General features: G+C 38.9%; 1 protein-coding gene across 1 annotated transcript in view; it reads right to left on the bottom strand.

The window, feature by feature from the left end:
• The window catches only part of LOC128696946 (uncharacterized), a 41413-nt gene that overhangs the window by 26225 nt on the left and 188 nt on the right, over positions 1-15000 (bottom strand). Inside the window, exon 1 of the mRNA XM_070095141.1 lies at positions 14932-15000. This exon is cut by the window's right edge and continues 188 nt beyond it. The gene's annotated coding sequence lies outside the window, so the exon portion shown is untranslated. The remainder of the gene's footprint in view (positions 1-14931) is intronic.

Genomic DNA, 15000 nt, shown 5'->3' with positions numbered 1-15000 from the left:
GTTCCAGGGAGGGGACACAGAAACAAGAGGCCACAATTGGAAGTTGAAGACACAAATGAGTCAGAGAGATATTAGGAAGTATTTCTTCAGTCATAGAGTTGTAAGGCAGTGGAATAGCCTAGAAAATGACGTAGTGGAGGCAGGAACCATACACAGTTTTAAGACGAGGTTTGATAAAGCTCATGGAGCGGGGAGAGAGAGGGCCCAGTAGCAACCGGTGAAGAGGCGGGGCCAGGAGCTAAGACTCGACCCCTGCAACCACAAATAGGTGAGTACACACTAAGAACACAGTAAACAGGTGATTTTAAAATATGCAAAACAACCACTGTGAAAGAGTAGTGAAATTCCAAGCGCTTTCGTGACTACTCACATTGTCAAGGAACTATGAAAGTAATACATCAAAGGAAGGCAATTAAAGGGCTGAGACCACACCTCACAGTCAAACTCTCACAACAAAGAAACACCTGACGCGGGACAATACCGGACTCATAAGAAAAGAGGAACACTGCAGTAGGTCCGCTGGTTCAACTAGACAGGTCCTCCTGACAACCCACTAACAAATTATTCTACCCAAGAAATAAGGTTTATTATTTGTCCAATGTATTAAACTCTAATCAAATTTTATTAATTATAAATGAATCTAATTTATACAAACCTAAGGAATATTTCCTTAGGTTTGTATAAATTAGATTCATTTATAATTAATAAAATTTGGTTAGAGTTGAATAATACATTGGACAAATAATAAACCTTATTTCGAATATTTCCTTAGGTTTGTATATTGTATAAATACATCTCTATGGGAAAATGCTATTTTCATATATTTTTTGCTTATCCAACCTTTTGTCCAGCCTCCATCTAGGTTATTAAGTGGTGATCTATTGTACATGTGAATAGTCTTAATAAAAACATACATCCCTACAAAACTGTACCCAACAAATAAGAACTCGCTACACCTGTACCATAAGAGCATATACCAAAGGTAACAGCAAAGAAAATACATTAATACAAAAATGAGAGGAAAAATCAGCTAACACAGTACATATCAATATCTTTGAGTGTCATATTCAATTGCTAAACAGGAACTTGCTACACCTATACCAAATGCTAGAAGATGAATGCATTTGAAAAAGGTAATCCAGAAAAATAACGTAATTCAGGCATACCTCGGTAATATGGTGGATTAGGTTTCAGGCTGCTGTCATAAAGGCACATCACCTTAAAGCAAATCACTGCCATTTTTCCACTTGCCAGTGCATATAAAAAGCCTAAAAATATGTTTATACTATCAGTTATTAAGTGCACAACAGAACTAGTCCTAAGAAAATGAGGCAAGAGTAAAAATAATAAATAATAAAAATGCTACAGTACTGTGTTGTTAACCTGATGTGTGCATCACCACCAAAATAAACATGAAAATATTTGAAAAGTGCTGTATTAGTGAAGCACTTTAAAGTAAAGTGCCATACTAGCAAGGTATGCCTGTACTTGAAACTACACCACTTGTGGCTGTCAGTAAGTACAGTAATGTATGTATATTAAAAAAAAAAGCTATGGAGATTACCACCCAAGTTTTGCACTTCAATATTTTTTATATGTACAGCAGGCCATTATATTAAACAGTAGTTATGTTCCTGAAAACGCCATGTTAGGTAAAACCGTGTTAGATAAACTGAAGAACTTAGGGGAAAATAGGGTTACGTTCCTGGGAGCCCCCAAAAAGCCAAACAATTTTTTTTTTTTAGACCAACAGATCTTACAAAAATAAAAGTGAATATGTAATTGTAGTTCATTGTCGTGATAATGGTTTTTACTGCTTAAGACTATAAATGCAACAGAAATAATAGTATTTCTTACCTTAAATTGTGGGTGCTGGTGTTTGTGGATGATTGTGAAAAGAGTGGAGATGCATGGTTTGGCTCTACTGGGCTGAGGTGTATGGTTGTTGGTTGTCGGCAGAAGTGGATGGTTGTACTGGAGTGTGCATAAATTCTGTAATGGATCTCTGGGCTCTTTTACCCTGCAGTACATTATACAGATGATGGTAAGGCATCATCAGCAGGTCTAGACCTGTTTCAAAGCACTGCTTCTAGATTTGTCAGGGTCCTCTTCAGTGAAAAAGTCTGCTAGTTTAGTAGCAACATGGGACTGCTCATGTAACTCCTGCAATGTAGGCACAATGGATTCCACAACTGGCATAGGCTCTCAGGGTTAGCCCCAAACCCTTCAAAATCTTTCTTAATTTCCATACTAATTCTCACCCTTTTTATTACAGGGTTGGCACTAGAAGCTTTCTTGGGGCCCATAGTAACTTATTTTGCAGGTGCAATCACTAAAAACGCTGTGATAATATGAAATGTTCTGATTGTATGTTTGGATGCGACTGCGGTGGCTGGCTTGTAAACAGTGGCACCCATGGGACAAGTGAAGCGGGCCCAGGCCACACGTGGACGCATCTCGAACGGAACCAATCACGTTGGTCGAGTTTTTTAGCGCTAGTCGAGGCAAAATTTTTGCGTTAAAATGTATCGCTAGTTGGATTTAACGTTATACGATGCCATCGTATAACGTATATAACTGTACAGTTAACTGTACAGCCATCGTATAACTGTACATAACTTTACAGTAAGGTACGGAAAAACTTCTTAAATCAGACCACACTGGAGCAAAAGCCCATTTGGATTTGCTTTTGTCCCTCAATACTAGAAACATTTTTAGCACAGTATTTTTACTATACTCAAGACAAGTAGTATTACTCCCCCAATAAAAAAAAAAGCAAGGGGAAGTTTCTATACTGAAGTGGGTCCTTCCTTTCACCCCAGATTTATATACAGTACCCTCTAAGTCATCCTAGTCTGCTCTATCCTTATTTGTCCAAACCACTTTTGCAACCCTTCCTCTGCCCTGAGATATACTTTTACCATTCTTCTGATCTTCATGTCCTGATTCTTTGCATGATACTCACAACACACACCATTCAAACATGACCTCTCCACCTCCTCACTGAAACTTTAAAAACCATGCCTAACACCCATTTAGTGCTACTAACACTTATTTTGCTACTCTGCCTTCATAGACAAACTTTCTTTTTACATATGCCTCCACGCACACACCACCTACCCTTCCCCTCCCCCTCTTGTCTATTCTATGGTTCACCTTGTCTTTCATAGACCTGTTCACCTACAAGTTCACTCCAAAATATCTGGATACATTCACTTCCTCCATATTTTCTCATGCCAATCTGATATTAACCCTTTGACTGTCGCAACCCCAAATCCTGAGGTGTCTCCTGGTGTCGCAAAATTAAAAAAAAAAATTATTTCTTCTTATGAAATGATAGAGAATCTTTTCCCGATTGTAATGACACCAAAAAAACGAAATTTGATGGAAAACTAACGGAATTATGCTCTTGCGAAGTTAGCAACCTCGGCGCTGTTTACAAATCGGCGATTTCGCCCACTTTGAGCCCTATTTTCGGCTAATTCCATTGTTCCAGTCGCCCAAACTCATAGCTATTTCTTTAGAACTCCATTTTTTCTATCGATTGAGTACAAGAAACTGCCCATTTACCGATTTCAACTACCTAATAATGTGGTCAGAAATTTGCAATTTGGCCAATCTCACAAAAACTAAAAAAATATGACAATTTCAAAATAAGGTCCAGAATGAACAATGCAGACATTCCTGGCTCTAAAATAACATTTTCTTTGTTCATCAGTCACGTCTCCAGGCCCCTCTGATATTACTCTTGCTTTCTATTTTGAATTTTTATTCAAACAAAAAATAGAAGACTTACTATTATGCAGACTACTGCAATACTGTAATAATTGTATAAATAACATCAACCCATTCATGACTGCATATAAGAATGGCTAGTTGGACATTTATTGGACAATGGCATCATTTGTTTACTTTTGAACATTGGCAAAAATCAAACATTTCCCCTACTTTGAGCTCCATTTCTAGGTTCTTTTTATAGTAAAATCAAAATCACCTCTATTTCTATAATATGTTTTCCATTCTATCAAATGAGACCAAGAAAACGAGAATACAACCATAAATACTATACGAAAATAGACCACAAAGTCGGCATTTTAATTAAAAAAAGACGGTCGGAGTTTTTTTTCTCATTATGCACTGCGTGCTCCAGGATTTTTTTATATGGTGCACACTGACCACACAGACCCATTCTCTCACATGTGGGCCTACCAGCTTTCTCCTGCTTGATTTGAAGCCGCTAGAATTTATGAGTATATATACGTCAAACACGGTACCTCATAAGACGTATATATCCGGCCGCGACAGTCAAAGGGTTAACACATTGGCTGATGTGTTGCTATTCAATTTTTCATTAAGCAAGCTTGTTTGTTACCCTTTTCACCCAGCTCTTTTCTGTGTATACTTAATTTTCTTCTTTTACACACCATCCCAAATTTCTTCACATTATTATTATTATCTTTATTTCTACAAGTACATTTACAAGGTATACAGGCCTAGCTGACATCAATAACATACTGCTATATAGAAAGCTGCTATGCTGAGCATTTCAAGCAAATTAGGTTGGTTTTGTCCCAGGATGTGACCCACACCAATCAACTAACACCCAGGTACCCATTTTATACTGATGGGTGAACAGGGACATCACGTGTCTTATGGCAGATGCAGTTCAATGTAGATAAGTGCAGGGTTCTGAAGCTCGGGAGTGTCCATAACCCTAGCACTTATAAGTTAAATGATGTAGAACTTAGCCATACAGATTGCGAAAAGGACTTGGGGATTATAGTGAGCAGCAACCTTAAACCAAGACAGCAATGCCTAAGCGTACGTAATAAGGCAAATAGTTTACTGGGATTTATATCAAGAAGTGTAAGCAACAGAAGTCCAGAGGTCATACTGCAACTTTATACATCATTAGTAAGGCCTCACCTAGATTATGCAGCTCAATTCTGGTCTCCATATTACAGAATGGACATAAATTCGTTAGAAAACATTCAGCGTAGGATGGCTAAATTAATACATAGCATTAGAAATCTTCCTTATGAAGAAAGATTGAAGACTCTTAAGTTACATTCACTTGTTAGACGAAGAATGAGGGGAGACCTGATCGAAGTGTATAAGTGGAAGATAGGTATTAATAAAGGGGATATTAATAAGGTCTTGAGGATATCTCTCCAAGAGAGAACCCGCAGTAATGGATTTAAATTAGATAAGTTTAGATTTAGAAAGGACATAGGAAAGTATTGGTTTGGAAATAGGGTAGTTGATGAGTGGAACAGTCTACCTAGTTGGGTGATTGAGGCTAGGACTTTGGGTAGTTTCAAATTTAGGTTGGATAAGTACATGAGTGGGAGGGGTTGGATTTGAGTGGGACTTGCACATCAGAGCTTATTTCTTGGGTAGCATAGAAAATTGGGTTGGGCAAATGTAAAGGACCTGCCTAGTATGGGCCAACAGGCCTGCTGCAGTGTTCCTCATTTCTTATGTTCTTATGTAAACACATCCTTAATGTTTTCCAGCCGTACCGAAGATTCGAACTTTGGACCTCTGTGCGGGAGCTGAGTGCGCTAGCAATTGAGCTATGGAACACCCTAACTTACCTTTGCAACTTCTCAATCTCCTAAAAGAATTGTCATTGGCAAAGATCAACTATGACAACTCCCATGGTATATCAGAGTCATTATCTTGAAATTCCATACCTCACCCCAATACAATAGCCATCACTTCTTTTACAATCCCCCATCTATAAATATGTTAAACAATCGTGGTGACATCATACATCTGCGGATATCCCCTATTTTTACTGGAAAATAGTCTCCCCACCTCATCCCTTCCTTTCCTATATATCTTAACTCTAGCTTCACTATTTGTTTTGAAACTACTGCAATATTATTATTATTAATTATTCTTGTTACAGTACTTTTACTACTGTATTTTTTATTATTTGACTATTATAATTCTTCTTTTTTCAACAAACCGGCCATATCACACAGAGGCAGGGTGACCCAAAAATAAAAACAAAATTTCCTCTTTATAAATTTAGTAATGTATACAGGAGAAGGGGTTACTAATCCCTTGCTCCTGGCATTTTAGTCACCTCTTACGACATGCATGGCTTATGGAGGAAGAATTCTTTTCCACTTTCCCATGGAGATTATAGGAAATAAAGAACACCAAGAACTATTAAAAAAAACAGAAGAAAACCCAGGTGGGTGTGTACATATTATATGCATGTGCATACATGCATGTGTAGTATGACCTAAGTTTAAGCAGAAGTAGCAAGATATACCTGTTATCCCAAGTGCTTATGAGATGGAAAAAAACCCACCAGCAATCCTGCCAATATGTGAAACAATTACAGGTTTCAGCGTCACACTCACTTGGCAGAACGGTAGTACCTCCCTGGGTGGTTGCTGTCTAACAACCTACTACCTTTGTGTATTATAATTATATTCACACACACACACACACACACACACACACACACACACACACACACACACACACGATCGAAGACCAGGCAGAACTACAAAGGGATCTGGACAGGCTGCAGACCTGGTCCAGCAATTGGCTCCTGGAGTTCAATCCCACCAAGTGCAAAGTCATGAAGATTGGGGAAGGGCAAAGAAGGCCGCAGACGGAGTACAGTCTAGGGGGTCAGAGACTACAAACCTCACTCAAGGAAAAAGATCTTGGGGTGAGTATAACACCAGGCACATCTCCTGAAGCGCACATCAACCAAATAACTGCTGCAGCATATGGGCGCCTAGCAAACCTCAGAACAGCATTCCGACATCTTAATAAGGAATCATTCAGGACCCTGTACACCGTGTATGTTAGGCCCATATTGGAGTATGCGGCACCAGTTTGGAACCCACACCTAGCCAAGCACGTGAAGAAACTAGAGAAAGTGCAAAGGTTTGCAACAAGACTAGTCCCAGAGCTAAGAGGTATGTCCTACGAGGAGAGGTTAAGGGAAATCAACCTGACGACACTGGAGGACAGGAGAGATAGGGGGGACATGATAACGACATACAAAATACTGAGAGGAATTGACAAGGTGGACAAAGACAGGATGTTCCAGAGATTGGACACAGTAACAAGGGGACACAGTTGGAAGCTGAAGACACAGATGAATCACAGGGATGTTAGGAAGTATTTCTTCAGCCACAGAGTAGTCAGTAAGTGGAATAGTTTGGGAAGCGATGTAGTGGAGGCAGGATCCATACATAGCTTTAAGCAGAGGTATGATAAAGCTCACGGCTCAGGGAGAGTGACCTAGTAGCGATCAGTGAACAGGCGGGGCCAGGAGCTCGGACTCGACCCCCGCAACCTCAACTAGGTGAGTACACACACACACACACACACACACACACACACACACACAAAATTAAATGTTGTGGTGCACAGTAAATCTTCAGGTTTCACATTCATTCCAAGTTCAAAGTTTGTGACAGAAGCAAGTATATACAGTGGACCCCCGCATAGCGACTTTAATCCGTGCAAGAGGGCTGATTGTTATGCGAAATGATCGGTATGCGAATGAATTTTCCCCATAAGAAATAATGGAAATCAAATTAATCCGTGCAAGACACCCAAAAGTATGAAAAAAACATTTTTACCACATGAAATATACATTTTCCTACACACAAAGAGAAGGATACATGCACAATAGTAGAGTAGTACATGCACAATATATATTGTGCATGTACTACTCTACTAAATGAAGAATAAATGACACTTACCTTTATTGAAGATGCAGCAATGACTGATGAGACACTGTGTCCTGGGAGTGCCTTTTCCTCCTGAGTACTGTAGGTCCTGTTTGGCATTTTCTTCCAGAACAGGCCTTATCACACTGTGTATGCCACTACGATTCTTAAATCTCTCAAACCAACCTTTGCTGGCTTTAAATTCACCAATATGAGCACTAGTTCCAGGCATTTTTCCCTGTTCACCTGGGTGTTAGTCGACTGGTGTGGGTTGCATCCTGGGAGACAAGATTAAGGACCCCAATGGAAATAAGTTAGACAGTCTTCGATGACACTGACTTTTTTGGGTTATCCTGGGTGGCAAATCCTCTGGGGTTAATTGTTTCTTGGTATTCTCAATAAGCCACACCAACAACGGTGCTACAGCAGCAGCAGCAGCAGCAGCAGCAGCAGCTGATAGTGATACAGCAGCAGCAGACGATGCTACAGCAGCAGCAGACGGTACTACAGCAGCAGCAGACGGTACTACAGTAGCAGCAGACGGTACTACAGCAGCAGCAGCAGCAGCTGACGGTGGTACAACAGCAGCAGCAGCTGACAGTGCTACAGCAGCAGCAGACGATGCTACAGCAGCAGCAGACGATGCTACAGCAGCAGCAGACGGTACTACAGCAGCAGCAGCAGCAGCTGACGTTGGTACAACAGCAGTAGCAGCTGTACCACCAATAGTAGCGATGTTTGATTGGGGTTTATTATACAACCTGGCCAGCTCGGAGACACGCACTCCACTTTCATACTTATCAATGATCTTTTTCTTCATCTCTATAGTAATTCTCACCCTTATTGCTGTAGGGTTGGCACTAGAAGCTTTCTTGGGGCCCATGGTCACTTATTTTCCAGAAAAAATCACCAAACACACTGTAATAATACGAAATGTTCCGATTGTATGCTTGGATGTTACCGCGGAGGCTGGCTGGTAAACAATGCCACCGGCGGCACATGTGAGGCTGGCTAAGGGCGCACATTGGACGCATCTCGGACGAAGAGCGGTGAGCGGGTTTTTGGGCGGTATGCGAGGCAAAATTTTTGCGATAAAAGCGAGCGGTATGCGGATTGAACTGTATGCGATGCGTACGGTATGTGGGGGGTCCACTATTCCAAAACAAGCATCTATTACCCTCCCTCCCATCACTTAACCATAACAAATATGAGATGGACAGTGACATGTGTAAAAAAGTGCATATGCTAACACATGGTAAGATGGCATTAAATGTACAGAATCCTTTATTACTACATTTCACCCACTGTGGAGTCTTATCACGTACTTGGAAAACAGGAGAACAGTGCAGCTTAACTATTACATGCTGTGACTTATCTTTCATTAAGTGTACCATTTACAGAGAAATGTTTTAATTTTTCAGTTGTGGAGCAATTGGGTATTTCTTCAACGTAGGAAAAAGTAAGGTGATAACGATAACAAAAAAAAAAAAAATAGGTAATTAAAGATTGGATATTAGATTGGAGGGGAGAGAGTATGGAGTAGGTGAATGTATTCAGATATGTAGGAGTGGACAAGTCAGCAGACGAGTCTACGAAAGACGAAAAGAATCATAGAATTGATGAGGGGAAAAAGGCGAGTGATGCACTGAGGAGTCTGGAGACAAAGAACTTTGTCCATGGAAGCAAAGCACGGGTGATGAATGTTGCAACAAGAAGGCTGGAGGCAGTGGAGATGTCATGTCTGAGGGCAATGTGTGGTGTGAATATAATGCAGAGAATTCGTAGTTTAGAAATAAGGAGCAGGTGAGGGATTACCAAAACTATTATTCAGAGGGTTGAGGGGTTGTTGAGGTGGTTCAGACATGTAGAGAGGATAGAACAAAATAGGACGATTTCGAGAGTGTATAAATCTGTATTGGAGGGAAGATGGGTAGAGGTCGGCCTAGGAAAGATTAGAGGGAGGGAATAAAGGTGGTTTTGTCTGCGAGGGGCTTGGATTTACAGCAAGCATGCGAGTGTGTTAGTGTTACGCTGACATGCAATTTCTCTAAACATGTCTTACAATTCTGTTCATCCTTCTAATATTACATTGCGATTATCGTCGTTATTAGCTAAATCGACGAAAATCAGCTTTATAACATTAAATATTCATTTTCAACTCTCTCATTTTTCATTTTATGTATATAGTATATGTATTTTGCGCTGATGCATCATTTACCAATGATAACCGTTTATGACCTCACCTCCGGTTACTACTCGCCTGATGCGAGCTTACGTCAGAGGCGAGTGGAGTAGAGCAGGCAGTACAGCACCTCTCTCGGTATAGAGAAGGTCTCCACGGTTTACTCCTTTTAACCTAAACGGTGAAGCCTTTGGTCTAGAGCTTTATTCGCTTAAGTCACCAGACATTGTGGAATTTTCATTACACAGAAGTTCTCATGTGTAGAGACTTCAAGTTTTCTAAGTCAACAGCCTAATCTCCTTAGAAAATAGAGGACGACGTAACTTTTTGTTCAACTTAATATTAAAGGTTCATTCAGTTAAGAATGAAGGTCTTCTTAATTTATAAGTGGTATATGAAGTCTGCTTATATATAATTAAGAAAAAGGTACAACAAAATACCTTAAGTCTATAACGATTTCTACTTTATATTAAAGATACATTTTACAAAGTTTTTCAATCTCATAACCTTATTACGATATAACTGGAGAATAATTCTCCATAAAAACTCCCCTAGACTAACAACGCCTATGGTTTATAAAATTTATTGTAATAGATAGATAGGAGCGAATGGAGAAACGGTTTTTAGGACTATGTGCTGTTGGAGTGTAAGCAGGATAATATTCATGAAGAAATTCAGGGAAACTGGCAGGCTGGACTTGAGTCCTGGAGATGGGAATTACAGTTCCTACACTCTGAAGGAGGGGTTAATGTTGCAGTTTTTCAACTGTAGTGTAAGTGTGCCTCTGGCAAGACAGTGATGGAGTGAATGATGGTGAAAGTTTTTCTTTTTTGGGCCACCCTATCTTGGTGGAAAATGGCTGATGTGTTAATACAGTGGTACCCAGAGTTTCGTGCAGCTCCCAACTTGAACAATTATGCAAGTCCTACAGAGGAGTTTCTGATAATAAATAGACTGAAAAAGCAAATCAGGCAACTTAACTCATACCACTGATATTGTTCAAAATAGCAGCTTATGTTCTATCACCCACCACTGCAATACTGTTCACCAAATCATTATAAACAACACATTCCTGACAATGCTTAAGATAGGAAGGATTACCCAATCCAGAGGAGACCCAACCCACGTAAATACAGAGCTATGCTGATTTTGCCACTGTTATCCAAAATATTCGAAAAATTAATTCCCAAGAGATTATACTCGCTCATAGCATCACTCAATATACTCAAACTCTCCCAGTCTGGATTCAGGCCAAATAAAAGCATGAATGATGAAATTATAAAAATGCAAAACTTAAATCATTCAGCTTTTGAGAATAATGAATATCCACTGGGTCTCTTTACAGACCTTAGGAAAACTTTCAGTACAGTAGACCACAACATACTGCATCTTAAACTAGAACTTGAAGCACTTGCATACCTAAAGTCCTACAACAGACATCAATATGTCTCCATCAAGGGCATAACCTCGTCAATACGACCTGTCGACACTGGACTACCTTAAGGTAGTGTTCTTGGCCTTTGCTTTTCCTCATACATCAATGATCTTCCAAATGAATCTCAACGACTTAGAGCTGTTCTGTTAGAAGGGTAAACAACTGGTCATCTTCCACCCAAATCCAAATTCTCTCAATAATACTGTTAATGAGGAGCTCGTAAAAATATCTACCTGGATGACTACCATTAAACATACTCTTGGCACTGATAAGACCCTCTATGTGATGATTGGGAACAAAGCTGCAATGTCCGACTAACTGCTATGACCAATGGTTCTCCAATTGCAAGACAAAATGAAGGAAAATTTTTAGGTCTGTACCTTGACAACAACTTTAAATTTAACACCCACATTCAGCACATAACAAAATAGGTTTCAAAGTCAGTTGCCATCCTCTCTAAGATATGTTACTATGTATTCTAAACAGCACTACTTACATTATACTGCTCTCTAATCTATCCCTACCTCACCTATGATATTTGTGCCTGGGGATCCACTACTGCAAATCACTTAAAGCCAATAACAACTCAAAAAGTTGCTGTACAAATGATCACCCAGTTTAGTGCCAGAAACATCACACTCTTCAAAAGTTCACATTTACTTAATATACATAAAATTTATTTGTACTGCTGTGCATACTACATAAACAGGACAATCAATTATAATTTTTAATCCTACCTTGAAACTCTTGATAGCTGCAACAGAACTCTCAGACCTAACACTTGACACAAAAATCTCTACATTTCCAATGTCCTACTCAACCTGTGCATTTTAAAAAGACTTAAAATCAAACTCTCTGCCTGAAGATTCAAGAGGCTTCCTATTTGCCAACCACTTCAGAGCTACTGTTAAAAAGCACTTCCTTACCTTACTGTGATCCTCACATCCAATACTATCCTTGTTCTTGTTCAATCTTTCCTTACACTTTTATATATCACTAGACAGACATATATTATGCACTCATATTTTATATCAATTCAGAGTTAGCTTCATACTTTTTCTAAATTTTATTAAAATTATTATTTGAATTACTGAATGTTTTTAATATAGTATAACCTATATACTCTTATTCTCGGGTACCTTACTATAATATCTGCTTCACATATATTAAAGTCTTGTATATGTAAAAGTAAATTACCATATCACATTTTCTAAATTCAGGTTACTAGTTTCACTCATTGTAATTTTATTTTTTAGAATTTTCACTTTGAAATAATTCAATAATTTTAATACAGTATAAACAAACTTACTTTCCCAAGTAACTTGCCTTTATTTTATCTACTACATATACATTTGATTTCTAACTATTATATAGTTTTTACTGTGAATATCACTAATGTCTTGCATACTTATATTTAACAGTCTGAAGTCCTTGATGTAAGTTAGGTTTAAGCTTGTACATGAATGATATACAATACCAACAAGATGAAAATTAAGACACACATGCAACATCTGGGTATCTTTATTGTAGACGTTTTGCCATCCAGTGGTTTTACCAATACAGATTCTAGGACATAATTGAAGACAGTAGAACTATATACAAAAGATGAGGTAATCAGTTCTTGGAGTTGGTGTGAAGAGCACTGTAGTCGTGAAGATTCTGGAGCACAGGCAAGAAGGTTGGCACTTATATACTGGCGTCAGGTGGAATAGGACAGGTAGCAAACGAGGGCATAGCCACTGGTAGGCGGAATTTCCCAGTGGAAGTACTAGGTCTAACTTGTCAGACACGGCAACACCATGGAATCTTGGTTCAGAGGACACTTAAACAACCTTTTTCACGGCTACTACTACCACTAACCCATATCTTGGAATATCTTGGGTATGGCCTGCATCCATTGGGGAATTCTGCCTACCAGTGACTATGCCCTCGTCTGCTACCCGTCCCATTCCACCTGATGCCAGTATATAAGCGTCAGCCTTCTTGCCTGTGCTCCAGAATCTTTAAGACTACGGTGCTCTTCACACCAACTCCAAGGACTGATTACCTCATTTTTGTATATAGTTCTGTCTTCAATTATGTCCCAGAATCTGTATTCATAAAGCCAGTGGATGGTGAAACGTCTACAATAAAGATACCCCTATGTTGCATGTGTGTCTAATTTTTAGGTTTAAGCATGCCTGAAATGCTCTGAATATCTAAGAGGTCCATTAAAAGTAACTTGCTGTATTTTCACCATTTCTCTTCGATCATTCCACAAAACTGAAGATCACTGCACCAGTTTAAATGCTATGTAATATTTTTGTAATAGACCTTTTCTCATTGACTACCTTTCTTACTGTACTCAGGATTGTAGTTAACTGGATATTTTTTTAAGTAACATGTAAGCCTTATGATTAGTTGCCTGAAATTCATTGTATAATTAATATAATATTTTTATTTACTACAAGTACCTGTACATGGTACACAGGCCTAGCTGACATCAATGACATACTACTATTAAGCAAACTGATTGTTATGCTGAGCATTTCAGGCAAATTAAGTCAGTTTTGTCCCAGGATGTGACTTGCACCAGTCAACTAACACCCAGGTACCCATTTTACCGATGGGTGAACATAGACAACCAGTGTAAGGAAACACGTCCGATGTTTCCACCCCATTGCCGGGAATTGAACCCAGACCCTCACTGCGTGAAGCAAGAGTTTTTGCCACCAGGCCACGAGGCACCATGCCTACCATTATATTAATTCATTTAAGTTACATTTCTATGGGATAAAGAAATAATTATTATGCATTATTAATTATTATTATTATTATAGTGTCATCCAATGTTGTACAAACTGTGTATCACGCAGAAATAAATTAGACTGATTGATCTACAAATACCCCTGGCAAAGTGTTAACACTATATACATAATTTATCAGTTTTGTTTTACTGTGCCTTTACTGTTGTGTTTCATGAGGGGTGTTTCAAGTTTTCCTTTTTATACTGTCCTTAATATATTTTTTGAGTCATTATTTTGTTCCTTTCTTGCCTGTGCTAATTAACATGTGTACTTCTACCTTTTCATTACTTAAGTAATATTCTACATTTGTGTAGACTGTAATTATGTGTACTTGTACCTAAATAACCCTACACTTGTTAAATATGTATATAGTGGAACTTATATGTACCTATACCTAAATAAACTTACACATATTAAACCATGCATGATAACTGTAGTTATGTGTACCTGTACCTAAATAAACTTCATTAGGTATTGTACCTGCTGTCTGGGAGAGCTTTAACAAGAACACAAAAATATATCTACAAAAATATGGAATACATATTCGCTTTAGTTCTCTAGTTGTATTTTATGATATTCGACGCCACCTGCACGATGAAAATCCCACACAGAGGGAAAAATACAAGAATTATGAAGGTAGAGAAGGTGTAATAAGTCTTGGCTTAGAAAAACACCTCAGCAAACACCAGGACATATTTATCAGAAAACGTTTCGGTCCTGGGACCCTAATCACTTCTCCTAGCGTTGACTTAAGTGTTTTTCTAACCCATCTTATGGGTATTTATTACCAAAGTTTATTCCATCGTGTAATAGTGTTACCTGAGGAGGTGAGTCAGCCCCCATCATCTGGTCCAAGGTGTCCTCCCTGGCTAGGTTGTCTGAGCCTCG

This window comes from Cherax quadricarinatus, chromosome 49 (assembly GCF_038502225.1).
Source record: "Cherax quadricarinatus isolate ZL_2023a chromosome 49, ASM3850222v1, whole genome shotgun sequence".
NCBI lineage: Eukaryota > Metazoa > Arthropoda > Malacostraca > Decapoda > Parastacidae > Cherax > Cherax quadricarinatus.
This window is presented reverse-complemented; position numbering and strand designations above follow the sequence as displayed.